This window comes from Notamacropus eugenii, chromosome 4 (assembly GCF_028372415.1).
Source record: "Notamacropus eugenii isolate mMacEug1 chromosome 4, mMacEug1.pri_v2, whole genome shotgun sequence".
Classification (NCBI taxonomy): domain Eukaryota; kingdom Metazoa; phylum Chordata; class Mammalia; order Diprotodontia; family Macropodidae; genus Notamacropus; species Notamacropus eugenii.
The window spans coordinates 385670478-385679705 of NC_092875.1; the positions used below are offsets into that span (position 1 = coordinate 385670478).

The 9228-nt window shown below is 35.9% G+C and overlaps 1 pseudogene; it reads left to right on the forward strand.

The window, feature by feature from the left end:
- The first annotated feature begins 6216 nt into the window (after positions 1–6216).
- On the forward strand, positions 6217–7289 carry LOC140498568 (axin interactor, dorsalization-associated protein pseudogene; annotated as a pseudogene).
- Positions 7290–9228: the final 1939 nt, after the last annotated feature.

Here is a 9228-nt window from a genome sequence, read left to right on the forward strand (position 1 = left end):
CTCCAAAAAGTCCAAATTAAATTTGCAATGGTCTCAGGCCACGGAAGGGATCAAAAGTATTTTGAAAATCAAGTAAGAGCAGTGGAGGAAAAATTGGGATGAGAATTTAAAGCAATGCAAGAAAATCATGAAAAGTGAGTCAACAGTTTGCTAAAGGAGACCCCTCAAAATCAATAAAACCCTGAAGAAAATGCCACCTTTAAAAACAGAGTAACCCAAATGGCAATACACGTCCAAAAAACCAATGAAGAGAAAATGCTCCAAAATGAAGAACTAGTCAAATGAAAAAGGAGGTTAAAAAGCTCACTGAAGATAATAGTTCTTGAAAAATTAGAATGGAGCAGGTGGAAGCTAATGACTTTATGAGAAACCACGAAATTACCAAACAAAACTCAAAGAATGAAAAAATAGATGATAATGTGAAATGTCTCATTGGAAAAACAACTGATATGCAAAATAGATCCAGGAGAGAAAATTTAAAAATTATGGGACTACTTGAAAGAGATGATGAAAAAAAAAAGCCTAGATATCATCTATCATGAAATTATCAAGGAAAACTGCCCTCATATTCTAGAACCAGAGGGTAAAATAAATATTGAAAAATTACACCAATCACCTCCCAAATTGGATCTGAAAAGAAAAAAAAAACTCCTGAGAATCCTGTAGCCACATTCCAGATTTACCAGTCCAAGAAAACATTACAAGCAGTCAGGAAGAAACAATTTGAGTTTTGTGAAAATACAATCAGGATAACACAAGGCCTTGTAGCTTCTACATTAAGGGATCAAAGGGCTTGGAATAGGATACGCCAGAAGTCAAGGGAACTAGGATTAAAACCAAGAATCATTTACCCAGCAAAACTGAGTTTGATACTTTGGGGAGAGGGGGAAATGGATATTGAACGAAACAGAACTTTCAAGCATTCTTGATGAAAAGACCAGAGTTGAATAGAAAATCTGATTTTCAAATACAAGAATAAAGAGAAGCATGAAAAGGTAAATATGAAATAGAAATCATAAAAGACTTACAAAAGTTGAACTATCTACATTCTCATATGGAAAGATAATGTTTGTAACTCTCGAGACTTTTCTCAGAATTTGGTTAGTTGGAGGCATCATATTCATATAGATAGAGGACACAGAGTGAGTTGAATAGGAAGGGATGATATCTAAAAAATAAAAGTAAAAGGTGAAAGAGGGATATATTGAGAGGAGAAAAGGAGAAATGGATTGGGGCAAATTATCATGAAAGAGACAAGGAAAACCTTTTTCAACGGAGGGTAAACAGTGAGTGATGAGATGCAAAAAGAGAAGCTTACTCTCATCATATTTGGCTTAAGGAGAGAATAACATGCACACTCAGTTAGGTATGAAAATTTATCTTACTCTAGAGGAAAGTAGGGGAGAAGTCGGCCCTGGGGGCGATAAAAGAAGACAGGACAAATAGGAGGAGGGAGTAATTTGAAGTAAACACTTTTGGGGAAGTAGAAGGACAAATGAGAGAAGAGAATAAAAGTGGTCAGGATAGAATGGAAGGAAATATAGTTAGTCTTTCACAACATGACCATTACGGAAGTTTTTACATGACTTCACATGCATAGCCTATATTGAATTGCATTGAGATAGAGGAATTCCAAGCATTCCTGTTGAAAAGGCAAGAGGTGAATACAAAATTTGACTTTCCAATACAAGGATCAAGAAAAAAATCATGGAAAGTTAAACAGGAAAGAGAACCCATAAGGTACCCATCAAAGCAGAGCTGTTTACATTCCTACATGGAGAGATGATATTTGTAACTCATTAGACTTTTCATTTTTCTGTTCTTCCTTGGGCTAAGACAATTTCATATTTTTCGTGGAGCCTTTAGAGGTACGAGCCTTTACCTTGCTTTCTTTCTCTGGTTGTAAGCTTTGATCTCCAGGTTATATGCTTTTATGTTCCTCGTTGTAAGAAAATACATTTTTAACCAAGGAAGTAACCTTCTATGGTCTTATTTTTCCCCTTTGTGGTCATTTCCCCAGCCACTTACTTGACTTTTGATCTCTTTCTTAAGTGCAGGGCATACTGCCCCATGTGTTATGATTTTTTGCTGCTGTTTTCAGAAACAACTTTAGGGACCTGTAAATTCTCACTTCCTCCAAAAAGGTAAGATCATAGGGCAGGTGTTTGCTCCTTTCCTGGTCTGTACTCTCATCTGTGAGCAAATACAAGCAGTCTTTTCTGCCCTGGAACTGAAAGTAGGATTCCCTTTCCACAGCCACCACCAGATCCACCATCCCAGTGCTCCTTCTTTCCCCATTACTGCCTCTCAGGACTGAAACCTTGATCAACCCTTAGATTCCCCCACCACCTCTAGGCCGATAAGTCTAGAAGGAGCAGCCACAATAGCACTGACTGTAACCACCTTGAGGTGGAATTTGTACAGGGCCATGATACACTCTCACCCAGTTGAGAGAACTTTCCCACAGACCTTTGAAACTGTCTTTTCCATTTGTTGGTTGAGAAGTCTATAAACTGCCACAGGTACCACTAATTCAGCACCCTGAGGCCTGTTCCAGTCCCATCTGTTCCAGTGCAGTCCATGCTGGGCTGCGTTCTGCTCAGAATCTGATACAATAGACTCATCCTGTAAGTGACCCAGACTGTATTGACCTAGAAATCTGTTTCATTCTGTCATGTGGCTTCTTCTGCTCTATAATTTTTAGAGTCACTTTTACAGGTATTTTGAGAAGTTTGGGGGAGAGTTCAGGGAGGTCCCTGCTTCTTCTCTAGCATCTTGACTCTGTCCCTCACTGGCATTCCTTTAAATGATTTCTCTGATAAGGATTCCTGAAATTAATTAAGCTGGAATTCAGACAAATTTTGTTCTGTTTATGATTAAATACATTTAAAGAAAAATATTGATATGACAATGTGACCCCAAAATTATTTTTAGTTGATATGACATTATTGTTAATATTTAATTGGCCATAAAGTTTTATAACTTTAATTCAATTACATCTAAAAAAAAAGATGTGTTCACAATTGCGTCAGCATTGAACTAGGTATTATAACTGCAAAGACAAAAAAAGAGAAAGAAAAATACAAAAGAAAATCAGCATCCTCTCAACGTGCCTACATTCTATTCCATGTGTGCATGTGGAAGGGATGGGACATGTAAGTAAAAATAAATACAGTATAAATTCAAAACATTTACAAGTGACTAGTCCATTGGTCTAATCATTTTATGAGAATTTAAAAAGTATTTTTGGGCACCAGATAATGATAATAGGGTAGGATAGGGACAAAGGAGGAAAGAGGCTTTCAGACTTTGATAAATGGAAATATGACTCTGGGGAGTAAGTGTCCATAAAAAGAACTTTATACTATGTAATCTGCATTTCAGAAACATTTTCATGTAGCCTTAGAGAATTCAGAATTTTGCATGCATGTAGCTAGGAACACTTACATAGTTCTGGTGTCAATATCTGTGTATTTTGAACACTTAAGCAAGAGATGGGAAGGCAAAGTTAGTGAAGTCAGAAAAAGGTTAGATAACCAGATGTCTGTGCTCCTGTTGATGTCCTCTTGGAATTACTAGATGGAAAGAATCTTATTCCACAGAAAAATACATCTTGAAGTTTCAAGCAAAACCCCAACAACATATCAAACTGAGGCATATTTTTTCCTAATGTAAATACCAAAGTTGAATACACTATCCACCTGGATGAAGGAAGTAGGGCATTTCATGTCTGCGGAACTCCTATTCCTGGTGTCTTTGTAGTGAAGTTGATACACAGACGTAGCAGCTTAATGGAGTAGATAAAAATGGTTAATTTTTATAAGCAGCATATTTATCTGAAACTAAAGATATTTTGCCCTTTCAACTAAAAAGCAATAATATTTCAGAGTCACATGAAAGTTCTTCCTTAATGGAGTCTTTAGGATTTGATAAAAACAAATGTTGCCCTATGCTCTTATTACTTCAACTAATAAAAGAGAATATCTTAAAGTATTCATGCTTCCAGCCATTCATTTGTTTTAGTTGAATAAGTACAAGTGACTTATACTATCCTAAAAGAGTAAGGATAGAAATGTTTTCCTTAAATTTTAAGCAGACAAGAAAGCCCTTCCCCTAGTCTTAATAATCTGCAATTGTTATTATCCCTGAAGAATTAGAAAGGAAGAAGTGAAATGATAGGTAAGTATAGCAGTAAGTACATGACATTTTGTAATAAAAAAAAAGATATATGATTGAGAAGCTAGCCCCTGACAACTACAAAAAGTTTAATGAATTTTAAAGCACTTTTCCCTATAGTTTTATTTGATTCCCAAATCTTTGTTGTTGTTGTTTAACACATAGCCTTTTCCCCCATTTTGTTGATGAGGAAACTGAGGGTTTAAGTAGTTAAATAATTTTGGTAGGTATACCCATGCATATATATATATATATATATATATATATATATGTTTTATATATATATATATATATATATATATATATATATATATATACACGCACACACACACATACATACATATGTGTACATATGTGTGTGTGTGTGTGCGTCTATATATATATATATATATATATATATATAAATACTTTTTTATTCTTTCACATCCAGGGGTCTTTTAGTCACATCATGCTGCCTTAGTGAGAGGTAAAAGGTTCCACTCTGTCCTTAGAACTGATTAATATGCTCAGTTTCATTCATTCATTGGCTAGTCAGACACAAGTCCTGTATTTAGAATAGCATATATTGGTCAATCATCCATGTCACCCTTCAGCATTGAGAGACAATGGTAAATGTAATGATATTAGCATTATCCTAGTGCCAAGATATTTCTTTCAGTTTACTTTAAATATGTGTTGTTTAATTTTATATACGTCCAAAAAATATTTTCACATAAAACGTATAGGCCTTAGCTGGTAGTATTTCACATTTGTCTTTACATTTCTGGTATCTAGAATAGTGTCATTACCTATTAGGCATTAAATAAATGTGGTTTTAAATGAATTTATTTTTCAATCTCAAATTGATTAGTAAATATTCGACATATATAGGTGAAACCTGAGTTGTTATGCTTATGCATACAAATCTGAAAGATCATGTTGATTTATCCTAAAATTATAACCTGTATTCAGCAGGATTCAATAGCTTTGCAGGTTTATGGTCTTTAGGTAGCAAAACTCTATGAATGGAAACTGATAGAAGAAATTAATTGGTTCCACTGTTTTGGAAAGTAATAATGATCTATACCATCAATGCAATTAAACCTGATATTAGCATTGTCCTGGAGATATCAGCAGTAATCCTATGAAGAAAAGCATGAAAGAAAGAGGAAAGGAATTAAGGTGAATATAAATCATATAGTACTATTACTTCTGGTGAAAAGAACTAACAAATGAAGGCTCCTCATCATTTGGGGAATAGATGAACAAATAATACATGAAAGTGCCCAAATACTATTGTGCTATTAGAAATGAGGGAGGTGGTGGCAAGGAACCTGGGATAACTTTGGGAACTGATGTAGAATGACATAAACAGAATCAAGATAACTTATACAATAATTAAAATATTATAAAAAGAACTTTTAAACATTTAAGATCACTGATCAATGAAATAATCAGTCAAAACTCCGATATGTTTTGATGATGAACAATGTTAGACACCTCCTAACATACAAGTGAACTGAATTTAAAAAATCTAACCTCAACATAAACAAGAAGGAAGTTAAGGAGGTAAATAGAATTCTGAACAAAGTAGATATGATAGACTTCTGTAACAAACTGAATGGAGGGAGAAAGACATATGCACTTTACTCAGTAGTACATGACACATACACAAAAATTGACCATGTATTAGGGCATAAAATAGTCCCAATTAATTGCAGAAACGCAGAGGTAGTCAATGCATTCTTTTAAGATCATGATGCAATGAGAATTATATATAACAAAGGGCCATGGAAAGATAGACAAAAATTGATTGTGAAGGAAATCATCTAATCCTAAAGGATGAGTGGGTCTAAAAACACATCACAGAAAAAATCAGTAACTTCACTGAAGAAAATGAAAATGACGAGACAATCTGCCAAAACTTATGAGACGCGAAATGGGCTTGGGGAGCTCCTGAGGTGGCGGCAGTGGTGGCTCCCGAGGCCGTTCTGGATAGCCCCGTGGATGCCACGGCCCGAACCCGGGGCCATGGCTCCCTAGAGCTCTCAGGCAGGGGCAGGGTGGGGAGCAGCCATGTCGGAGGTGACCCGCAGCTTCCTGCAGCGCTGGAGCACCAGCTTCAGGAGGGGTGCATACTTCGACTCCTGGGGGCAGCTGGTGGAGGCGATAGACGAGTACCAGATATTAGCAAGACATCTTCAGAAGGAAGCTCAGCCTCAACACAACAATTCAGAATTCACAGAAGAGCAAAAGAAGACCTTTGGTAAAATTACAACATGCTTGGAATTAAGAAATGCAGCTTTACAGTCCACACAGTTTCAAGATGAATTTAAACTGGAGGACCTGAAAAAACTAGAACCAATCCTAAAGAATATTCGTACTTATAATAAGGAATCCCCCTTTGATGTTCAGCCTGTCCCATTAAGAAGAATTTTAGAACCTGCTGAAGAAGAGAATTTGGAATTTGAGGATGATGATGAAGAGGGTGGTGCTAGAGCAGGATCTCCAGACTCCTTCCCTGCTAGAGTTCCAGGTACTTTATTACCAAGGTTGCCATCTGAACCAGGAATGATGTTACTCACTATCAAAATTGAGAAAATTGGTCTGAAAGATGCTCTACAGTGCATTGATCCCTATATTACAGTTAGTGTAAAGGATCTGAATGGCATAGATTTAACCCCAGTGCAAGATACTCCTGTGGCTTCAAGAAAGGAGGACATATATGTTCACCTTAATGTGGATATTGAACTTCAGAAACACATCGAAAAATTAATGAAAGGTGCAGCTATTTTCTTTGAATTCAAACACTATATGCCTAAGAAAAGATTTACCAGCACCAAGTGTTTTGCTTTCATGGAGATGGATGAAATTAAACCTGGGCTGATTATAATAGAGCTATACAAGAAACCCACTGACTTTAAAAGAAAGAAACTGCAGTTGTTGACCAAGAAACCACTTTATCTTCACCTCCATCAAACTTTGCACAAGGAATGACCATGGCATGTATATCCTAAAACTTCTGTGATCTGAACCCCTCACTACAAAGTCATGGTAGCTCTGTGTAGCACATTGATCCTTCAGTAGGCTTCTAGGAAACCAGCCCTTCTCATGCCAATAAATGAAGTGTGATGTGTTCTACGGCTGCAACACAGAGATGTTTACAGTTCAGGCCATCAATGGAGACCAGGAGGAGTCCACGCATTCCTAAAAAGCTCCTTTAGCATACAGGTTTTCCCACAGATTTTTGAAACAGTCTTTGACTTGAGTGATTTGTGTACATGGTAAAGGTGAAGTTTTACATTTATTTACTATAGCGATTAACACCAGAGCAGGAAGGAACACTCATCACCTGTGCAGGATTTACTGCCCTAATTCACTTCTACTTCAGTGCACTCCTTGCATGAGTGAATCCATGTTTATTTCCAGGTGTTTACTGCTTAGGGTAGGACGCAAAATGCAAGAGAAATTTGCCAAGTACCAGAATCGGCAAACTTGTAAAGGGTTTATATCAGGGATGGCTCACTACTCACCAGTGATTGGTTATGAGGAGGCTGCAGAAGAATTCATTAACTTTACCATGAACTAGTTCAACCTCATGGGGGAGGGGGCTTATTTTCCAGATTTCAGCAGCCCATTTACCAAATGACTTGAGGTAAAACTTATTTGAAGAGCTGCATTCCTTTTAGATATTTAAGGGAATGGTCACCTAGGTTTCTTTTTTGCTTATTCAAAGCTCTTCCTCCACTAAATGAGTCCAAGATAAAAGGCACCCAGAGAGTGTCTAAATAATTTTGATTTACTAGCAGTGTTCAGATGATGTGGTTGAAATAACCTCCTGTATGGTTCTAAGATATCTAATCCAAAAATGTTTAAATTCAATCAGTTCCCTAAAGATACCTGTAGGAGTTTTGCTTTTTTTTTATTTTTTTGTTCCTGAAAACTAATTGTGAGTCCTTGAAAAACCTGCATGCCTCTTATGGCAATTTGTGTGCAAGTCTGGAAAGTTACTCTAAATTTTATTTCTGAGATAGATAGCTAGGATTACCATTTGTTTTCTATTCAGATGTATTAAGTCATCTAAATGAAAAGATGCAGATCATTAGCTTATAATTTGAGTATCTAAATAATTTTTTTTTACTCAGTAAAGGCACATAAATAAAACCCAAGCAGAGCTTTCATATACTTAGTAGGCAGGATATTTAATATATTCCTTTAAGGTCTGTTGTGAGCTTTATGTGGACTATATGTAGTATATGCACATACTTTCATATGCACTTATATAATAGGAAAAAAAAATCCAGCAGCAAGTGAATGCATTGTCAATACCAGCTTTATTTTTATTGTATAATCAGTCATACCACTCAGCTCATTTGCTTTCTGTACCACATAATTCTTAGCAGTTGCATTACAATTTTATTAGGTAAACTCCAACAAAAATAATTCAATTTATCCCCTCTTGCTTTAAGGGCTATAGTATTCTTTGCTTTCTGCTTTCTGTTTAGGTCAGTTTTGTTTATGCTGGATACACAGTTTACATAAACTATATAAACCATCAATAGTTGATAAAATTTCTCTCCCTTTCCTCAGTCTTGACTGGATTAATTCCATTGCAAGGGAAATCATTTTCATGGTCCTCTTGAGTATAAACAAGCTCTTGCATTTGGAGGTAACAGATGTCACATTATCTTCAAATAATGTAAAATTCCCATAGTGCTATCAAGTCTCTGAGTATTCAATAAATCTCAGTGATGATAAGATCTAAAAATCATTACTAAAACAACCTCAATTGATGAAAATGTGCATGAAATGAAGTGATAGTTTATACGAAAAAGTAACAGTTCTGCTTCACAAGTATGATTTATAAGCATCAATGCCTTAGGAAGACCATCTGAAGAAGTTTAAGATAAATTTGACTGTGCTTTAGTTTTCTGATGTGAGCAGAACTGTTCACTCAAATTCTATACTGTTTGGTGCGTCCCACATCTAAGCAATTTATAAATAGTCTTTATATAATGGATTTTTTTCACTGATCTGAAGCAGTGAGCAGTAACTACACTGTGCATTTGTCTA